Raw genomic sequence first — 18,594 nt, 5'->3', positions numbered from 1 at the left:
GGCTGAATGTCATTCACCTCATTACGGCTGCTTCATAGGAAAAATAGCTTGGCAAGAGTAAGTACCAAGTGGAAAACAGATGCTAAAATTAGTTGGTCAGTTCCTCAGCCACCTACAGCTCCACTGGAAGGTGCACACAGCCTGCCCTGTAAGACTGGGTTTCTATTCCAGTCCCACACAGCCAAACTGCAACAGGATCTTCTATCACTCCTCAAATCAGAAAGCAAGTCTATCATCTTTGAGGCAAAACAGACAGTATCCTATGTTAGTCAAGCAGCAAACCCATTGGTGACTGAAACCTCTTTCTCCAGCTTGTTGATAATTTTCCAAACTGAAGCTTCAAACAGCTTTCCTCATTTTAAATGAGATCCCCTCCACACACGCATTCAACGTGGCAGTGTGAATGTTAGGGGATTTTTGAGTAGGTCTCAAGTTTCATTACTGTATGCAGATTATTTCAGAAAAGTGAAATCACTCTTCAAAGGTAGTACAGCCTGCTAGCATCCTTCTTGTCCAATTCTTGCTCCATTCAGTTAAGTTTTGCGTACAGAGGGAAGTGATTCAGAAAAGAATCATTTTCTGTGGTAACCAGTGCTGGAAAAGCATCAATGAAATCACCACCACATCAATCAGCACTTATTTCTGCTGGGCCCTGCTCCACACTTACAAACTCCTCAAAGCAGATGCAGACAGAGGCAACGCATACTACTCTGTAGGAGCTCAGAGCATAGGACCTCACAGGAGGACTGCAGTGTTGATCCCATAGCGTGAAACCATCTGATGTGGCCAGATTTAATTTTACTTTATTATTTATTGGAGAGGGGAAAATGTACCCAACTGACCTATCAGTAAGCCAGAGAGAGTGCCTGCTTACCTACATGGGAAGGAGTTTTTCATGAATCCAAGGATCACTTATTTTCTTGGCAACACCATTTTACTTACGTCCTTCTGCACAAATTAAATAAAAATGCTACGCAAATACTTCCTACGCTACTACATGCATAGCCAAAATATAACTTACTATTTGAAGATATAATTCTAGACCTTGCACTCAGCATATATTAGAACATAGAACATTGTATATTTATATCATTTTCTTGATTCACAGATGAGTAACAAACTGGAGAAATGTTATTTTTAGTGAAAAGGGAGGCAGGCAGAAAATTTCATATCAATCTCTAGAAGACAGCCATACTTGAGATCCTTTTCAAGAATTACCAAAGAACCGCATTTGCCATATGCCCACAGCTAAAAGTTATGGGGCAGAACTGCATTAGGCACTAGCTGCCCAGTAACCCATGTGACTGCAGTGCTTATTTCAGCAAGAGGTCATGCATTTCTTTATGGCCAGCCACCAGGCAGGCATGGATGCAGGTCTTGCTCCTTGGAGAATCTTTGCAAGCATCCAGACCTAAGAAACAACACAACAGTCAGTAGCTAGAGAGGATGAGGTAATAAAATCTTCAGTAATGCCATCATTCCAAATATACAGTGCCCAGACTGGGGACAGCATGAGAGACAGACTTACTGGGCTCATCCAGGTCTTATCTGTGTCTTTGCTTCCCAAGCTACTCTTGGCTGAGTTCTTAAGGAATTCGTTTATGTCACTGAGATAGCATGGAGTGGTCTTTGGTCTCCCAACTCGGTTCTACAAATTCTCTCATTAGCCTTGTTCTTTATCTACCATCTGTCTCTTTTCCTTTTTCTTCCAGGTCTGACTGATGTGGTTATTACTAGAAAACTTGTTCATTCCATAATGGGAATTTGCATGATTGTCCACATTATTTTCTTAGTGAATTCCAGTAGCCCAAAATAAAAGGATCAGATTCTGATATTGGCTAAGCCTATATAAGGCTGGAATAACTCCACTGATTTGAGGAGCTTTTGCCTGGATTTACATTGGTATGAGTAAGATAAAAATCTGGCCCAGAGTTTCTCTTTCTTCACTCAGCTTGGACTTTGCCACTCATACAACCCCGGCTGCTAATAATTTGACTAAAACCAGAGACAGGCTTTTCCTCAGAGGCTGATGCTCCATGGTCTTTCCAGCTATAGGACCTCAGCTGTCTGTCCCACAAAGCTTCTGTTTGCTGAAGAAATTTAAAACACCAGCCTAAATTTCAATTAATAACTTCAAGCTTTTATGAAAGTGCCATCAGAATTTTTTAAACAATCTCTAAATGCATAAGAAACTTCAAAATCAGCAAACTGCTACTTGTTTGGGCTCCAAGTCCCATATATAAACTAACACAGCCATACACTGGTTGTAAATTTTTGCAGTATCTTCCCCTCTGAGGACTTCTTGTGCACTCCAGAGGGATATAGAGTAGCTTTACTGTAAGTAAGAACTGGGCACTTTATGTTTAGCATTTCTCTTGCTGTTTATTGTCAGTAATTCTCTGCAGCACAGTGATTTCATCTTGTGGATAAGATGCATATGGTTGTTAATTGGCTTCTGCTATTGAGATTTTTGTCCTCCCTTGACTCCGCCTGTCCCGGAGCATGCTATGCTGGCAGCAGCACTGCACCACTAGTGTTTCCTGACAGTTCATTGTTGCACACAGTTTTCCCCCAGGGCAGCAGCAATTGTGCAGCAGCGAAGACCGCAGACACCAAGTGGTTTCTTCTTACGGGCCAATGCCGGCAGCAGACGCAGTAACACTGCACAATCAAATGCCACTGAAGCCAGCGGGACCATGGATGGGCTTTAGGTCAGCAGAGCCCGGGCAGGAGCTCATTCACCCCACTGCGTTACACAAGGCCCGCTGGCTGTGCAATGCTGGTGCACAGGGTGATATCTCCTGCAACAAAGTGGCTTTCCTTGCTGGTGATTTATCTAAAGCACTTTGAAATCAGTGAAAAACCGATGATACCCTGCAGTTTTTACTTTAGCTGAGTGGCACGGCCATCAACAGAGTTTAAATCAAGAAGCTTACTGTAGCTGAAATTATCTAGACCAAGATCCATCATCAGGGTAATATCATTTTTAGCTTGCTGCCTGAGGGCACATAACTGACATTTTGTGTATATAAAGTATTGGCGTTCCTCATATGCCAAAGTTTAAACCACAGAAAGAATCTTCTGGCAGATCATAACAGACGCTCCCCAGAGGCAGCTGAAATGCTCCATTATCTGTGCGTGCCTGTGTTGACTAAAAGTTACACATAGGCTGCACTCCACTGTCCAGCCAGACAGGGCACAATGCGGGCCTTATCCCTGCCGCTTTGGAGCAGGAGCTCCTACCAGCATCAGCGCCGCATTCCCACAGGCGCCACAGGAGCCCAGCACAGGGAACCTTCATGCCCCCACCAGGCTCTGTAGGGTCACCACGCCGTGCCAGGAATGGGGCATGCAGGGAGATGGGGTGACACGTGGGGTCAGCTAGGAGGCGATTGCAAAGGGTTATGGACTAGCAAGGGGTGGGAAGCCTGTGAAGCAGCTTGCACAGAGAATACCAGGGCTTCTGTTCCTAACCTCATGCAGCAGATTTTTCTCCCCCCAGAGCCCTAGGAAGAGGGGAAGTTTTCATCCGTACTCATTTCTTAGGGCTGTTTGAATGGGCTCTCTTCAGACTTTAGTATTTGTTTCTCAAATCTTCACTTTCTTACTTATAAATCTAGAATGGAAATAGGAAAAGCTACCAGAGTGAGCAGTGTTTATCTTTGCGGCGGTTTTTATAGAAAGAGATTGAACGTCTGTTTGCAGTAGTAAATGTTGTGATTTTTAATTATGAGAAAGCCAGTCAACATAGTGTCATTTCAACTCTTCCATTTAAAGCTGGAAGATGAAAGAGCAGGAATTGTCTGTTTAACTAAGCCTCTCTCCCTAGTAAAAATGGCAACATTTTAGAACAAATAGATTTGTGTTACCAAGATGAGTTTATATTAAGTTTTCTCCCTACAACTTTGTAATTCATACCAAATCCCCCACCACTGTTCCCGTGGCATTAAAAGAGTCTTAAATTCAGTGTAGTTGTAACTTAGACCCATTGAGAGTTTTATTTGTATTTCCAGTCAGGCTCATGTCAAGGAGGGTTTGCCACTGCATAACTCATTCCTCAGCCCCTGGCTCAGTCACACTCAGCCGCTGCAGGTAAAGCAGTTAAGCATGTGCAAAGTTTAGACGTATTCAATAGGCCAAAAATAATAGTTATTACAAATGGCTGATCTTTGATCCTTTCCCATGGTATTTATCAGATTCACTCTCCATCCCATTTCCAATGTTATGAGAAATCAGCGCTATAAGGGATTCCTACCTCCTCTACCAGATAGATTTCCACATATTCTGATCTGCAGGAGATTGCAATAATTTTCTGTAAAGGTGCATACACCTTTATGCAATAATATAACCAGTTTAGCCAGCCAGCATTTTCCCCATTGTTCGAAGCTATGATTCTGTTTTCTGCCTGTTCCCGTATTACATAGCTGCTGCCTTCCCTCCGCAAACATTAAGTTCATCTTGAGGGTAGGCTCAAGTGGTTGACCTATAACAAAGTAAACATATGTAGCTCAATCACATGAGCTCAACGCATGCTTGTGTGAGGTTGCTTGACAGTCTAGGGTCTGTGAAAGCAAACGTGTAGCTGCAGCAGTGCAGGCTGCTCCAGAGGGGATAGTTTACACAAAGGCAAAGCAGAGTTTAGACGAGTATGCTCTGGTACGGAGATGTTGCAACCTTGGCCAAGATCACTCACCTCACAGAGCTTCATTTCACAGCCCCCACGGCAGTGAAAATCACATTTTCCACTCTCTGGAGTGCTTACCCCTGCCCATCAACAGTCTGCCCCGACACTTCCTTCTGTTTAGAGACTATCCCTGGCTGGTTTTGCTTTGGCCAGGCTCTCAGCAGCACCAAGGCTGAGCACATCAGAGCAGGAGGAAGGAAAGGTTGGAGTGGCTGATCAGAGCATCACATCACCCCTCTGCCCACAACAGACGGGAGGACACCTCCCCAGGCCCAGTAGAAAGTATTCAAGTGTTTATCTTTCCATCCAAATACATTGCCTCAGGAGGAAAAACATCCACAGATACCAGACACTACATTAGGAAGTATCCATGAGCCTCGGTAATATGTCCTGTAACCAGACAGGACATCCTCTGTCTTGAGCTACATTCCCACCCCACGCCGGTTCCAGCTGCAGCACACACACATCCCTTCACCATCTCCCTTCTCCACTTCCAGCAAAGCTGCTGCTGGCCAGCCTTCCTCCCCACACTTAGGGGAAGGAACACAACTAATATGGTAATTGTGGCCACGGCATGGCTCTCCACCTGCACATCCCCTTATCCCTTTCCTCTGTGTCCATCCAAGGCATGTAGGCCCTGTTCCAAAATTCAGCAGTCAGCACTGCCATAAGCTAAAAGCACCAAAAATGTGAAAGTCAAACAAACAAACACACACAAACAACGCTTTTCCCCACCATGGGAATAGTTTTAAAAGACAGAATTCAAGCTGTGCCTGCGTTTAATTAAGAGACAAAAGTTTTCAGACAGCAACTTCCTCTGTCATGGGGGGCAAACCAAGCACACAGCCACTGTGCACAAGCGCTGCGGTGTCTTCGCACCCTAAGTTGTGGCTGCAGCTAAGGGCTTACTCCTCAAGACAGTTGCAGACAAACATGGGAATTTCTGCAAAAACTCCACAAAAAAAAAAAAAAGTGTATGACAGTAGTGCTACACCAGATCAAGTCAGGCTAAATTTTTGGTCCCAATAACATCTGCATAATGATTGGACCTCTGGTAAGTCTGGAAGAACAGCAAAGTTCATCACTTCTCTAAAATGATTTCTCTACATGCAGAAAAATATCTCTTCAACATCTAGTGTCATTAATATGTGTCACTGGTTGTCCACCAGGGTTCTTTCAAGTGTATGAAGTTGATCAGAATAGAGATAGGAACATCACACATCAAATCAGAGCTCCTCTTTACTTTTCATTTCTCCTTCCTTTTCACCCATTCTCACCACAATGTGAAATAATTGATTATAGTGATACAACTGGCTTTGGTGTCATGTTCCAGACCCACCAGACATTTCTCTGCTTGTTAAAAAAAACACTTAGCTAACATAGTTTTCAAACAGTTTTACTCAAAATAAATAAATAAAATGAGGGTATGATCCCATGGTTAACCACCACAGTTATCAAGAGCTCCAGTTCACAGCTTCTCTGGTACACTTGCTAGGGCCAGCATTCAAGGTCAGACCAGGAACTTCCAAAACCTATCAGATTCTCTCTTAACACACCATAAGACACATTCTTATGCTAAATATGCAGAAGTAGACAACACCCTAACAACAGCTAGACTGTCTATCTCTTCCCTCTGTTGTCACATAGCAGCTAGTATAAGAGAAGCCTACAAGCTCTCCCATGCAGATCCTGGATGGAGAAATGGGGGTGATCCTGCCTCCCGCAGCAGTGGGGCACGGCAGCAGATCCCATGCCCTTCAGGTGGTGTTTATTCCTGCTGTCAACAGCAGCAGCAGCGTGCTGACAGTGTTACTAAAACTGTTTTGATCTCGTTGCAGAATGAATAAACAAACTCACTGGATTGGGACCAGCCCTATACCTCTCCTCTTAACAAAATCCATCCTGCAGCTCCCACTGCATTAGACAGGCTCTCATCCACATGTGCGTGTATGTGTGTGTCTGTGATTCCAGCACATTTGGCAATTAATTTCGTCACTGGACGCGTAACTGTTGAATTTCTAATGGCTTGGACTCAATCGAGAGCTAAAGGTCAGTTTGCATCAGGTTTTGTATTTAATGAGTAAAACTTAAGTGCTCAAAAATGCATCTCGTCCAAATGAAAGTACTTAGCCTGCTGGGTTTATAACAGTAGTGATGCTTTGAAAACCCACAAACATGATAGTTACTGCCCTATAATCGAGAAAATCAGACCCCAAGTGTTATCCCAAGAAGTTCTCAGGATTTTATCACCACCACAAAAAGACAGCAAACATTTTTTTAAAGGAATTGCCCTTAAAAATGGAAGAGTGGCTGGGCTGCTTTTTCTTGCCACCTGTGCCCAACAATGAAACACTTTTTTCCTTTAATAGCTATGTTTCTCAAAAACACCCTGATCATGAGCTACCTTTGGCATTCAAGCAGAAAGCCAGGGACCTGTTCAGCCCTGCTCCTCCTTAGGTCAGGGGGAAGCCTGACACAGCTTCCAGCACCCTGCACAGGGCTCATCCCTGCAAAGCCCTCTCAGCCCCCTCCAAAGGTCACGGTTGGGGGGGGAGGGGGGTCTCAACCCCTCCGAGGACCTCGGCCAGGAGATGCTTTCCAAGTGATCCACAATACAATAGCTCAGCACGCAGCTGCCAGCTGACAGATGAGAGCTAGGTGGGATAGAAGCTTTCAGTTTTGATTTAAAGAGTGAAAGGGCAGCAGTATCTCTGGCATCTTTGGGTAGGGGCTTGCAGGGATGAAGAAGCAGCTGCCCAGTCTGCATAAATTTAAGAGCTAGTGATACAAGCATGCTGCTATCTGCTGGCCCTTTGGAGGCTGAGAGGTGTGATTGGAGAAAGAGTTCAAGCCATGAAGGGCTTTGTAGAGTCAGCAAAAAGCAAATTGCCTCAGATAAAATATTGAAAATGAGCACCAGCAGAGAAAGAGACTAGTATTTGCTAGCAGCTGGTGCAGCCCTGGAAGCATGTGCAAGAGAAATTATGACATTTTGTGTGTGTGTGCAGGAAGGCAGCATAAAAGGCATCATGGTTAGAAGAGGTTAGAAACATTTAATAAAAAATTTTGTTGTTGGAGAAGAGAGCGCTGACAAGATAAACAGCATTTCATTAACTTGTATCCAGCTTGGGAAAATCCCCCTTTAAAAAAAAATAAAATAAAATAGTTTTTAGTTATCAGCTGTGAGAAAACTCCAATTGAAATAAAAGGCTTACTCGTTGTGGTGATTGTTTTATCATGATACTTCTGTGCCCAAGCTGCTTAAAGGCTCTCAGTGCAGGAGCTAGCAAAAGCAATTATTGTTTCACTTTCAAGAATTACCAGATACTGAATATAATTGAAAGCCATCTTCTTATCTTAGTCAAAGTAATTACTGTTCCATTGTATGGAAGGAGTTTCAGCCAGCTTCATTTACTACAAAGTATCCAAATGACAGAAATACAGAGTTAAATACTTCAAATGGAAGAGATGCAGGTCCAGGAGATAGAGCAATGATATTTCTAAAAAGGTTGAAGTCAGAGATTGTACTAAGGAAAAACAATTACTTGAACATTATTTTCCTCCCACAGCTGCATTTCAATGGTATAGAGGCTTAGGAGACTATACCAAAGACACAGGACAGTAGAAAAGGAGTCCTGATCCCCAAACAGGAGCTGGAGATGTAAACCAAGGGCAAATTTCTAGGCGCTCTAGTCCCTGACAGTGCAGAAAAAAAATAAGGGTTTTGAAATGCAAACAGCCACACAAAGGCTCATAAATAAATACCAGCTAACACCATATCAACATACAAAGTCTTCCTAGGTGAAGTACAATTAGATCTGAGAGCAGAAGCCAAGCAGGTAGGGCACAGGTCCTCACACATAGGGCAGCCAACAAACCTCCCTCCCAACACAGGATGCTCCAGACCACAGGGAAACAGACGTAACACTCACAGCAAAGAGCAACCAGCTCCTCTGAATTCTGCCCCAGGATCCTCAGAACAAAAAAACAGCCCTCACACAATCCCTGATTTTCCATATTCCAAAGGCTTCATTACAGAGCAATTCCCCCTGCAGAAGTTTGGGTTTAGGTCTCTTCCTGAGTAAGACAACAACAGGACTACAGCTGTTCACCATGTTTTAAAGTAGGATTTAGTATTATCATTAATGACCACAGACAACAGTAAAAATCCACCTATTAACCAACCTGTGCAGTCACCTCCAAAACCTGATCAGCTCTTTCAGACCATTACCTTTGCAGTCATTCCCTCTCTTCACAGGCAGGGAGTGACAAGAATACCCTCGCATGGTTTGTATTAAAGTTTGCTAAAATTGCTTGTGCTGAGTTAACTCCAAGTCTTGCAGGAAAACTGATATAGCTGTGATGGAGCCAAGGGGGCGGGCTACTCCCATGTGTTTCCCATTTCCTAGTCAGCACAAGCTGCAGCAGATACACAGGGAGCAGCCAGAGAAGTTACGCAGAGCTTGTTTCGGCTTTGGCCTGTACAGCCAGTTATCGGGACCATGCCTGCCCAGAGCTGGAGGTGCTCCCCTTCCTTCCCAGCATTATCGGCTGGGAGTTGATGTCCTTGGGAACCACACCTGAGAGGTGGCAGGCTCACAGCACCAGTGTCAGCAGTTGTCTTTTGAGGTATCACCAGCTGAGCAAGACATCACTAAACCTGGTGGTTCTTAAGGTTCTTAAGTGATTCCTGCTGTGCACAGTGCCCCTGCATTTTCCAAGCACCTGTGATGTGTTTCCCTGCTGCCAGGGAATGAGCCATTAGGTCAAAATCCATGTTTTACCTTTCTTTTTCTATGAGAAGCTGCCTGCCAGCTTTCTGCTAAGGAGAGCTGACAATGCCGAGGCCAGAAGCAGCACAAAGTTCCCCCTGTCCATTGAGCTCCAGGGAATATGGAGGAAATGCTACCTGTATATTGCATGTGCACATGCAGTGCATGCAAGCAGCAATGGCCAGGCAGGAGGAGCATCATCCCAGGGCACTGCTCAGGGATAGTGGTGGAAGAAAGAGAGGTGGGAAACACCTGCAAAACCCAGAGGGCTGGGAGGGTGCTGTGAGAGGGAAGGGAAGGGAAGGGAAGGGAAGGGAAGGGAAGGGAAGGGAAGGGAAGGGAAGGGAAGGGAAGGGAAGGGAAGGGAAGGGAAGGGAAGGGAAGGGAAGGGAAGGGAAGGGAAGGGAAGGGAAGGGAAGGGAAGGGAAGGGAAGGGAAGGGAAGGGAATCTAGACTGCATCAGATGTGTGAGTTTCCTCATGTATGCAAGTGCTTATATCAGCCAGCCCAGGACACAGAATGAATGTTCTTTGTGGAAAAACACACCGACAGGTGTTGTGGACAACAACACCTGTCCAAGAGTCAAAGACAGGTCCTCATGCCCCATTCACATCACATAGATCTGTCCTCATTTGAGCTCATTTGTGGACATGATCCTGCCATGACATGGCTTCCCCCAGCACCAGCAGAAGTCACAGAGCTGCTGCTCAGGCCTCAGGTTGCCTCAGCAGAGGCCACCTCCTCCCCATCGGCTGTGGAAAAAACCCGTGACAAAGCAGCTTTTCATGTGGGCACCAAAGCTGCCGGCAGAAAGTTAGGTGGGGAGCAGCTAACCTGCAGCACCTCAACCTCTTTCAGTGGGCTCCTACAAAAATAAAGTAAGGCGAAAGGTGCAAAAGGAAATGAGCATCTCTGTTTTACTTCCATTCCCTTCCTTCCTCTCCCCCATCTCATGGTTTTGGCTGGGATAAAGTTAATTTTCTCCATAGAGGCTTATATGATGCTGTTTCAGATCTTTGATGAAAACAGTGTTGATAGCATGCTGATGTGTTAGCTGTTGCAGAGCAGCACTCACACAGAGCCCAGGGCGCTTCAGCTCCTTGTGCTGCCCGGCCAGCAAGGTGCTGGGGGTGGAGGGGACAGGGCCAGGACAGCTGGCCCGGGCTGGCCAAAGGGATATCCCACACTGTGTGGTGCCATGCTCAGCAATAAAAGCTGGGGTAACAAAGGAGGAAGGGGGGACGTTCGGAGTGATGGCGTTTGTCTGCCCAAGAAACCATTACAGGTGATGAGCCCTGCTGTCCTGGAGGGGCTGAACACCTCCCACTGATGGGAAGCAGTGAGTGGGTTCCTTGGTTTGCTTTGCTTTACCTGGTAAGCTGTCCTTGTCTCAACCCATGAGTTCTCACACTTCTACCTCTTCGATTCTCTCCCCCATCCCACTGCGAAAAGAGTGATTGAGTGGCCGTATGGCACTCAGCTGCCTGCTGGGACAAAGCCACTACACCCCATTCACAAAAACAAACAACAGCAACAAAATCAAAAGCCACACACCAGAACAGAATACCTCATTAAAATAGTTGCTACCTTGGTACCTACTGGGGAATGTGACAACGACCGTTGTAATTCCCATAAACAGAACAGAAATGAATCATTCAGAGGATTCAGTACTAAACATCTTTTATTATTTTTTTAATGATTGCTCCCTCTCGTATTGCCAGCAGAGCCGTGAGCAGAGAGGACCTGTGCCTGCCCCATGCCTCCATGAGTAGGGCTACAGGTAGCCCCAGCTGCACCCGTGCTGGCCAGTTCCTGATATCCAACAGCCCCAGGACACAAGCCCTTCATGGCCTGGACAGAAGTTCACAGCATCACAGAACAGCTGAGGTTGGAAGGGACCTCTGGAGGCCATCTGGTCCAACCCCCCTGCTCAAGTAAGCCCCCTAGAGCATGTTGCCAAGGACCTTGTCCAAACAGTGCATCATCAAAGGCTGAAGACTGGATGAGAGAGGATGAAATATCAAATTTTAGGCACAGCTTCAAGAGGATGTCGTACAAAAGGATGGGTGAAAAACCAATGCGGTGGTCAGGAGGGAGGAACGGGAGGAGGTGCTGCTCGCAGCGCCTGGAGGAGGCAGGAACGGGAATGTGGTGGTGGTGCAGAGGGGCACAGATGGGAAGGGTGGTCTACTACAGGAGCCAGACGTTGCTGAGATCTTGACTGAGACCTGGGCTTGATCCTGTGTCCTGGGTGGTCACAATGCCAAAAACTCCTCATTTTCAAGAAGAAAAATGTTGATATCTTGGAAGGGTCTCTGAATTAAGGAACCTGTTGATGGTTTGGATGAACTGATTTCACATTAAAAGCTACCTTGACTAAAACCTTCCTAGATTTTCCCCCGCACATTGTGCTGGGCTAACATCTGACATGCACAAACACATAAACACACAAAGGACACCCCAAAAGGCAGTGGTTTCTTTTCTGAACAAAGCAAGTGTTTTACAATATGGGTTCATCTCACCTCTAAAAATGCAACTGTGTCTGTAAAACACACAAGTTAAGTACTTGATTCCTTGAACCAACAACCTCTAACAGCTCCCCCCCACCATACCACATGCTCTTCCTGAGGAGATCTGCCAGTTTTACCCTGGCTCCTTTCTAAGTGTCCCAAAAGAAAAAATGCAAAGGGAAACAACGAGGGAAATCTGTGGGGAAACTCCCCTTTTACCCATTCCCAGAAAATGGAATTCCCCTGGACCTTAGCTAATTATGATACAGTCTTAAATCCTGCACAAAAGTGAATTTCTTCTTTCAAAAATAAAAAATGTCTTAATGTGTCTATATCTCATTTCCATCCCTTCAGCAACACCAGGTGTTCTCAAAAGCCTGGTACACTGATTAAGAGAGGACTGTATAAAAGAGATACTGTATAGAAAGAGCAATGTTGGGAAATGACCTGGAAAGGAAAGGGCAGGAGTAAGGGGGCAACATGGCTCAAGAGAACAGTAATTCTCCATAGAAAATAGCTTTTGTCCAAGCCTGCTGAAGCTGTCCCTCATCCCTCTGGCAGCAGTCAGTCTTTCAGGAAATCATCTTGCTGAAGCCAATGGAAATACTGCCAGAGCAGAAACAGCAGAGAGAGTTCGCAATATGGACTGTGTATTGACTTTTACAGATGTAAGGCAGCAGATAGCTGGAAAGCTTTGTAGATAACCCACAGTTATCTGTTAAGCCTTGTGTATCTTGGGATGGTATGATATCAAAATCTGATTTTTTTTGCTTTTGTGTTTTTTTAGAAGGTGCATTGTAAACTGCAAATTTTCTGACATTTCTTTCCAGCCTAAAAACAACTGATGACAACTCTCCTGGGCATTTGGGATTTTTTCACAGATTCATGTGTTTGCTCACCTCTACGTTCCTCAATGGTTGCACACTATTTCAGTTTGCTGATTAATACTGTCTATTTTTCCCACTCACCCTCACAAAAGCAGCATAAATATAACTCTATGCTGAGACACTTAAAGATGCAGGAACCAATTCAGCAGGAAGCCTGCATGTGTCTAAGTATGTTAATCATCCCTGGCTCAAAGTCAGCGTTTCAGTGCTTTGCTGAATTGAGATGCTGAATGCAGTCTTTGGAGGAACTTCCTTGAAGATCATCTACATCATTTCTCTTCAAAGTCCTGCTGATTATGGAGAGCTCAGAGACATAGACAAGAGCATGGTACGGTACCCCATTTTTCTCCTTGCTGAAGGAGGCAGAGGTCTAGGCATGACCCATGTGAAGACTTCACAAAAATCAAAGTGAAAATGACTGGCTCTTACAGAGTGACTTTTAAATGAACCTGTTATAAATAAAATATATCAGTTTGCATTTTTGTCCCAGATTACAGCCATGAGTTTTCAGAGTTTTTTTTTCCTAACAGCTGAAGATGACTTTCAGATGGGGAAGTTCACAGCCCTATTAATCATTGATGTACCTATTTTGCATGGGGGCTATTTCCTCTGAATTTGAAAGAAGACATCATAAGTCTTCTGCTCTGAAAGTATACTCAGGAATGCCTCTTTCTAAGTACAGACACCAAGTAAATGTTTCCAGTTCCATTAATACCAGAGTTTTCTCAATGTAAACCAGCACATTTAAGCATTGCAAGCGGACAGTCTGCACACATTATAACTGTCTTACATAAATTATTTTAAAACAAAAGTTGCCATAATTCCACATTCACACAAGAAGGAGAGGAGGAGTAGGAGCACCATTTAATTGTCTGTGACATAACGAAGGACACTTAAGCAAGGATCAGAAGATGTAGATTCTAGTTGTTCTTGTAAGGGATCTCAATTACCCTGTTTCTCTGCTCACCCAGCCAGAAACATCTGCCTCACCACCCAGGCTAGGGATAACCACTGCTATCTGACATTCCAGTGATTTACAAGGACAATGCAATTACAGCTGCAAGTCTGGTATAAGCAAACAGCCAGATACTCTGCCAAATGCATCTGCAGTCATTCAGACCATGGAGATGCTTCTTATTTCCATCCTTAGTAACAGGCTAGAAGGGATGTTCGGCTGAAAAAGTCAGGCTTCTGCTACGTATCTTGTAAAATCTGATGATTTTTTTGACAACATGGCCTGGCAGAAGTTAAGTTCAACAAGCTAATGAATACTTCTGAATGACCTTTGTTGTGTCTTCCACTGACTTCTGGCACTGAGATACAAGTTCAGAAATATGGAAAGAATCCTTGGGGGGGGATCTGGATGGAAAATCTCACTCGTTTTACAAAACCTTGCTGCTGATTCCAGTTGTCCCTCTGCATGGCTCACTCTTCTTGGCTGCTTTCAGCACAGATTAGTGACCTTCAACCCTGACAAATATGTTGCCCTCATGCTTTTATGATCTCCTAATCTCTCAGAAGGTGACACATTCTGAGATTACAGCAAATGCACCAGGATCCCAGTGGGAACACAGTACAGATGCAGCTGTGATGAATGCCAATTAAAACAGTAGCAGCATGTGACAGCTGTTTACAATTACATTTAATTAGCAAGTTTTATACACTCTGTTATCAGGCACATCTTTGAAGTATGCAGCAACAGTGGGCCCTGAACCTTTGATCCCCTTACTCTGCGGAGTAGCCTTCTGCCATGCAACTACTGCACGAAGGGCTTTAGCACAAAAACTTTGCTCAATTTGCTAGTGTCTCCCTAAAAAATTCCCCCTAAAGGACAAAAGAACCTGAACTTTTTGGGGAAGGGAGGGAAGGCAGTAATTTGAGCACAGGACACTGCCCAAAGTATCCCCACTTGGGATAGTGGATCACAATTTATCTAGAGTGTTTCCTATCCCAGTAATAAATGTTGAACCTTCTTTATGAAAAGAGAAGCTAAACTCTGCAAGCAGGTATTTTCAATAAAGTTTTGCAAATACCTAGCAAAGATAATAAAAGTTAAGGTTGCTTTAAGCCTGCTTTGCCACGTCTCAGACCAATTTCAGACACAGGATGTCTTCTCTCCTCCTTGCAGCAAAAGAAGAGCCCCTGCTCAGAGCCTGTTTCCTTTGCACGAAGCAGGTGGAGGCACGCCAGCTGCACCTATCCCAGACAAATAAACACCAACGAGGGATGCTGCCAGGCCCAGCCACCGATGTTATCAGGCTGGGAGAGCGGCCACTGGCATGCTGGGGCCTGTGCTGTGCCAGCAGTCCTATCCCTGGGTGGCTGCGGGCATCCACCGGGAGCCCCTCTCCGGGTGGGATCAGGACGGATGTGGTCAAACGGCTGCACTTGGCCCTCAGGCTAAAGAACAGGCCCTGGCACCACTCACTGAAGCTCTCATAAGCACAGCAATTAGCCCCAGCCTTAACTAGGTCGCTTGAGCAACAGCAGGTAGTCTGGGCTGCAGCACAGGCTGGGCATCCAGATAAAGCCTCAGGGCCCCAAGAGGCATGTGCTGCCAGGAGGGTGTCTGTGCCACCAGGCTGTCACTCTGCTTCTTGTTTAAATGAAGGTCTATTTAGGTCACTATTCTTACCTAAATGAAGGTTTCACTGCTTGCTGGTAGTGAGTCCCCAAAACAAAGGTACATGGGAGCAGGTCCAGCACTGGGTGTCAGCATGGAGCAGGATGACCAGCCATGTCCCCAGAACACCTACCTCTATACATACCTGAATCACCTTAAAAAAAGGAAATAAATGCTCAAAACTGACTTTCATGGTGATGGCCTGATCCCACAGGAGCTCCTGCAGGTCGAGGGATGACCAAGGGCTTTCGGCATCAGGCAGGTTGAGGCAGCTGCAGCCCAAATCTGCTCAACACATCTCCCTGTTCCTGGGGCGACTTCCAGGGGAACTCACTTCAACAGCAGTGCAATGACCTCTTCTTCTCCTGATACCAAAGGAACAACTGCTTATTGCCCGAGCAGTCATGCTATGACTAGGAAATCATGCTTCGACTAGGAAATCATGCTTCATATTTCAAAGGTAACTTGGAAATTACAATGTGGAGCGCTTGACATCTTAAGAGTTCTATACATCATGTTGACACATATAAACAAAAAATGAGACCATACTGCATAATATCAAGCAGCTTTTTAGCTTGTTTTAAAAGAGGCAACCTTTACAATGTAAAGACACACTTTATTTAGGTCTGAATGGGTCATTTTTCTTTTCCTTTTTTTTTTTTTTTTTTTTGACAGCAGCAGTTCCTTCTTTTCTTCACCATTTTTTTTTATCTCAAGCAGCTCCTAAACACTTGTGCTTAAAACTTCATGTTCTCTATGCAAAAAAATATAATCTGTTCTCAAGAGGTTTTTTTGTTTGTTTCTTTGGTTGGTTTGGTTTGGTTTTGTATCTTCTGTTAGCTTTTAATAGAACTATGGACATTTTCCAGCAACTACGCTGGTTTCCATGAAGAAGGAGTGCGCCAGGCATTCAGTCACCCTCCTAAGCCCCAGGACTGTCAGAGGCGGTGCAGGGGAAGCAGGTACATTACTGGTGTGATGAAGAGCCATCAGGTTTGCTCCCCATTTATTTAGACCGTCCTATCAGCACAGCAAGGACATCTGCATAACATTTCCTTTTGCCATGACTCACGTGAGCTAAATAATGCGCATGTTAAAACTGGGCTCTCGGCAGCTTACAATAGTAAGAAAAAAATAAACTCTTGCAGTATTACAGATACACAGTCTCTGTCTTGGCTTCGCCACCTGATGTTATTTTTAGGAAATTAGTGGCTTTGCACTGACAAAACCCACACAAAGGAATAACACATTGAGCTCATTTTATCCAGTACGTGCAGCGAGGGTTTAGCTAATGGTCTCTCAGTTAAAATACCGGGACTCCTGTCTCAGTGGGTGTTGGGGTAATCAAGACGTTCAGTGCTTCCCAGTCCCTGACCCCTAACAGAAGGGGATGCGTCCATCGCATCCATCCCTGAAAACCTCTCTGTTCCAGCTGGGAGCTGGGACCAGCTTTTTGTGCATCCAGCACTTTGGGCATGGACGCTTTTTGCGTGCAGCTCCAGCAGCATGTGGCACGTGCAGCCATCACCCACATCACAGCCATGCACAAAAAACCTTCAGGGCAGGGCAAGCGCAACCTGCACAGTGCTGCTGAGCCAAACAGGCCACTGCTTCTTGTAATGCCTGGCATGCACATATATACAAACAGATGCATTTATCAGATGCCCATGTCTTTATTGTACGGATACCACATATACCATTTCTTCCCACATCACTCCATCATGTTCCACCAGTGCATTGCTGTCTGTGAGGAGGCTGCACTCATAAACTTTTATTCCAGGTGCCTACCACTGGGTTATCTGTACTGAAAAGAAGTTACGGTGACTGATGTTAAGACTGCTGATGTGCAATGCTGTTCCAGATTTACAATTGGAGTTTACATATTCTGGAAGCATTTCACTCCTCTGTTCTTAGACACATCTCTGTTGTGCAAATTGATCCTACCCCAAACAGCACAGTTATGAAAATAAATAGCCTGATTTATTTTTAAATTTAATAAAATAATTCATTCAGACATTATTCAAGTAGTGAGTGCATTGTTCCTGTGGAGCGGGGGGCACATTCCCAAGGAATGCTGCCCCCTTCATCACAAATCCCTCACGATAGTTTTGAAATTCCCCCTTCACGCACTGACAACCATGGCAATGGAAAAGCCATGCTGCCTGATGGGCTTCAGGGGGAGGTTTTGCATTTGTCTCTCCCTCTGGTCATCTGAATTTAGAAGATGCCACCTTCAGAAATATGTGTCCTGATAACCCGTCCAAATGACATTAGCAGACCTCTCCGAATTTCCCCTAATATGACTCCAGAACTTCACTGCAGACTGCAGAGGGCACAGGGAAGGAATCTCGTACCCATTTCACCCAGTGGGGTACCCGTGATCCCCTTTGCAGCCCCCAGTCTGAGATCCCCACCAGACCTGGGGCATCTGCACCTTGCACGCTGGTGAAGGAAAAGCCAGCAAGCCCTGCCGGTGCCCACAGGCTCTGGAGCCCATGCCCAGGGACCTCATCTGATTTCCTAACCAAGGGGTCAGGGCTGTGCAGCTGGCCCCGGGGCAGGCAGGGGAGCGGTCCGGGGCTGTGCTGGAGGGGGGGGGAAGAAGGAAGGGAAGGGAAGGGAAGGGAAGGGAAGGGAAGGGAAGGGAAGGGAAGGGAAGGGAAGGGAAGGGAAGGGAAGGGAAGGGAAGGGAAGGGAAGGGAAGGGAAGGGAAGGGAAGGGAAGGGAAGGGAAGGGAAGGGAAGGGAAGGGAAGGGAAGGGAAGGGAAGGGAAGGGAAGGGAAGGGAAGGGAAGCGAAAAGGGAAGGGAAGGGAAGGGAAGGGAAGGGAAGGGAAAAGAGAAAGGAAGGGAAGGGAAAAGAGAAAGGAAGGGAGAAGAGAAAGGAAAGGAAACCTGAGGTCCTCGTACCCCCCTCCCTGCCCTGCCGGACCCCCGTCAGCTGCCGTGGCCGTCCCCACCGCAGCAACCCCGGCGGACAGGGATGTTGGGTGTGTGCGGATGCGTGGGGATGTGTGGGGCCGAGCACGATCCCCGTCGGGGGGTCCCGGGAGCCTCTTGCCTTCCCCGGTAGAGAGGGGCGATCCGGCGCGCACACAGCCGTGTGAATGCGGAGCCAGA

At 45.7% G+C, this 18,594-nt stretch overlaps 2 long non-coding RNA genes across 2 annotated transcripts in view; one reads left to right on the top strand and one right to left on the bottom strand.

The window, feature by feature from the left end:
• LOC311427573 overlaps window positions 1-9,187 on the bottom strand; it is a 38,325-nt gene extending 29,138 nt beyond the window's left edge. The window contains exon 1 of the long non-coding RNA XR_014687433.1: window positions 8,916-9,187. This is a non-coding gene — a long non-coding RNA (uncharacterized lncRNA). The remainder of the gene's footprint in view (window positions 1-8,915) is intronic.
• A 407-nt stretch (window positions 9,188-9,594) lies between these two features.
• LOC311427535 lies at window positions 9,595-11,510 on the top strand. Its single transcript, XR_014687408.1, has 3 exons — window positions 9,595-9,697; window positions 10,742-10,830; window positions 11,181-11,510. It is a non-coding gene; the product is annotated as an uncharacterized lncRNA (long non-coding RNA).
• The last annotated feature ends 7,084 nt before the right edge of the window (window positions 11,511-18,594 follow it).

This window comes from Aythya ferina (genome assembly GCF_964211825.1).
Source record: "Aythya ferina genome assembly, chromosome: Z".
Taxonomy (NCBI): Eukaryota; Metazoa; Chordata; class Aves; order Anseriformes; family Anatidae; genus Aythya; species Aythya ferina.
Note: the sequence above shows the minus strand (reverse complement) of the source record. Positions and strands in the feature narration are given on the sequence as shown.